The following is a 3,118-nucleotide window of genomic DNA, read 5'->3' as shown; positions in this document are numbered from 1 at the left end:
TAAATAAATACAGAAGGAAAAGATTACAGTTTAGCTTTCTATGGTAAAAGTCTACATACCTGTCGAACTGCTCAAAACAGTCACCAAAGCTCAAAGAAAGTAAGTTGTAATAAAACTATGTGCACTCTCAACCCAACCCTCTGTTAAACAATAACGCGTGTTGACTTTATAGTTCCTGATATCAAAGGTCAGTTCTTTTCATAAAGTGAGGACGGGTTGGAATTTCGTTAAACTTTCAATTTGATTCATTTGTTCATTTAAGTCAAAGCTGTGTTTTAACATGATGAATGTGCTTCAACATCCTACATGCTGTGAATTCCTTGTTTAGGAGTTGTGAACAAGGACATTATGTCCGTGAAAGGTGTCAAATATAACTCACTGTGTATAGTGCATACAGTTTTCTTGGTGTGTGTATTTAAGAGCAGCGCTTCAGTAATTGGATGACCCATTTCATCAAATGAAATGATAAGGGTGTAAAAAATTGTTACATGGTATATTTGCATTGGGTCTTTAAAATGTTTCTCTCTTCTGAGTGAAAGAGCTTCAGCTCTCTCACGGCATAACTGGCAATTTTAAATATTGGTGTGTGGTTTTTAAAGAGAAACACTGGAATATCGCTTTCTACACGTGCTGTCTGGTTACCTTTTAATGTGCTTGAATTTGCTTCATTTAGAGGACAAGCCAGGTACATATACACACTAACATCAGTTTTTCTTTTTGAATAAGAGGCCATGTTTTGGCTTAAGCACCTCTTCAAACATACATCAAACACATCCGCTAAGATGATCTTTTTCACCCCATTAAATGATCAGTGCATATTTACAGATTTACATACATGCTCTCTCATACACACCCAATTCTCCCAACCCCCACCAACACACACACTATTGGGAAAATATATTTTCTAGCGCTTATTTGCCGTGTATTTTGTTTTATGCATTTAATAACAGGTCAGTATATTAAAGGCCACCTTTGAGTTATAAACTGTGTCATAGGTCATTAGATTGTTTAGCAAGACGGAAAATTGTGCAGAACAGGATGTACTCAGGATGTGTCATAGACTATTATAGGCCTCATATTAAGAACAGGAAACAGCAAGGAGAGAGGCAGTTAAGATAGATTTTTAAGTAATTGTAGAAGATCACCAAAAAAGGACTCATATCTAGCTGTCTCTAACTGTAACTGATGGATGATAAATATACTCTGCTTACACATAAAGAGGCATGAACCCTGACATATACAACTGTGTATCAAAGTGCTTCCTCTTTGAGATCCACCGAAGCACGCTTTGGGCGGTGTCGTGTGGATGTCACACATACTAAAATAAATTATTGTTGTTAACAGGACCTGTTCTGAGTATTGGTTGTTTGTTCTCAGCACATCAACAAAGAATCGAGACAACACACACACGCACACACACACACACACACAAAGAGATCCATTTATCTCTTTCTCCCAAACACGGACATACATCACATATTCAAAGCCTTGATGTTTCAGATTCAAATGTATACATATTTCATGTGTTCTGTTGTGTTTATCTTTTGTTGATGAAGTTTTCCGTGTTGGTGCATTTTGCATAATAAATGTGCTCATTGATGAATCACATGTTGATCTAAAAATAGTTTCACACACACATCCATATAAATCACTCTTGTGACGCCCTGGTGATCACACGGCTCCAGAATACAAGTGGCAAAAATGCAAGAATTTCATGCATTAGCCTAAAATGGAAAACGGTAAAAATGTAAAATATCACTACTTTTCTTTAAAAAATGCTGACATGAAATGAACGGGGCATTTTTGTGTTGAGAGAAACTATTCAAAAAAATAATAATCCAATCAAATCAATTTTGTTTCTGTTCTTTGACATGTCCAAGAATCTAATCACCCCCAATTTCTGCTGTACAGACTCCATTGATTCTTTTAAAAAGCAGCTGAAGACATTTTCATATAAAAACTTTTTCAACTAATTTGTTGTTTTTATGTTGCACGAATCAGAAGCAGTCTCCCACATAGCAAAATTGATATGGCGCAGATCTGGCCCACACAATGTGCTTGCCAGAGGTGGCAAACCAGATCTGTGGCAGACCAGATTCCTACTTGTTCTCTGACTCAAAATCAAAAGAAAAACAAAACAAACAAAAAAGAAACCAAACAAACAAATAAACATAAAGACTTACCACAGATAAAGACCCTAGACTCAGACACAGTGATCCAAACTAATCCAAAGTGTCGCTGTTAAAGTGAAATGAGTCACTGGAGCCGAGCAGGAAACAAAAACTGAGACAAGTATCAACCAGTTACTGCAAAACAGACACTCCGGTTGGACCAGTTTCTAATGTTCATTGCTGCACATTCCTTTATGTTTATCAGATAAACACTGGGCATTACTAACACAGGGATGGCTTAGCTTGGTTGCATACGGCATCAGATCAGTTCAGATCATGTGTAAACCAAAGAGGAGCTCAAAATGGTTTTGTCATGGTGCTGGGTCATTGACCCAGTGTTTTGTGTTTGGCATTGTGTTTATTATTATTAGCTGATCTGATGTTTAATTTGTTCATGGTTATCTTTATTAGTATGTAGGTTTCATTGTCAGGGTTTCCAGTTCTAGGTTTATTTCCTGTGTCGTTACCCTGGTGCTTTGTTTGTCTCCCTGAGTTTGTGTTTATGAATTTCCTGTTTTACTTTGAAGGTCTGTGTCTGCAAGCGGGTCTATCCCATGCTTTGCTGTGACACTGAGCTGGGCAGACATCTCGGAAATCATCGACGCACTTTTGTAAAGAGGCTCTACAAACCGACCAGATATCTGAAGATTAAACCACTACATTCTCGGCTAAAAAATATTAAAACTATATTTGGTGACACACAAACAGGGTTTTTCTTTTTTTTTTTTTTCAAAGTACAGTTCAGTTAGTTTCCACATGCCGGTTGTTTGTGTGCAGAAATGCCTTCTAAAAACGATGGCCACCAGGCCAAAGCAATGGTTTTGACTCGATCAGTGTTAACCCCGCCCCCTGAGTTTGATGGGTGAGGTTGACAGATAAAATTATTTCATGGTGAGACCTGAAGGAGTCAAGTGTGCCAAAATTAATTAATTAAATATATATTAATT

At 37.2% G+C, this 3,118-nt stretch overlaps 1 long non-coding RNA gene across 1 annotated transcript in view; it reads right to left on the bottom strand.

The window, feature by feature from the left end:
- Positions 1 to 2,263, bottom strand: part of LOC106456021 (uncharacterized) — a 3,847-nt gene extending 1,584 nt beyond the window's left edge. The window contains exon 1 of the long non-coding RNA XR_001290204.1: positions 2,184 to 2,263. This is a non-coding gene — a long non-coding RNA (uncharacterized LOC106456021). The remainder of the gene's footprint in view (positions 1 to 2,183) is intronic.
- Between the last annotated feature and the right edge of the window lie 855 nt (positions 2,264 to 3,118).

This window comes from Pundamilia nyererei, unplaced genomic scaffold (assembly GCF_000239375.1).
Source record: "Pundamilia nyererei isolate P.nyererei 1_Seehausen unplaced genomic scaffold, PunNye1.0 scaffold01050, whole genome shotgun sequence".
NCBI lineage: Eukaryota > Metazoa > Chordata > Actinopteri > Cichliformes > Cichlidae > Pundamilia > Pundamilia nyererei.
Note: the sequence above shows the minus strand (reverse complement) of the source record. Positions and strands in the feature narration are given on the sequence as shown.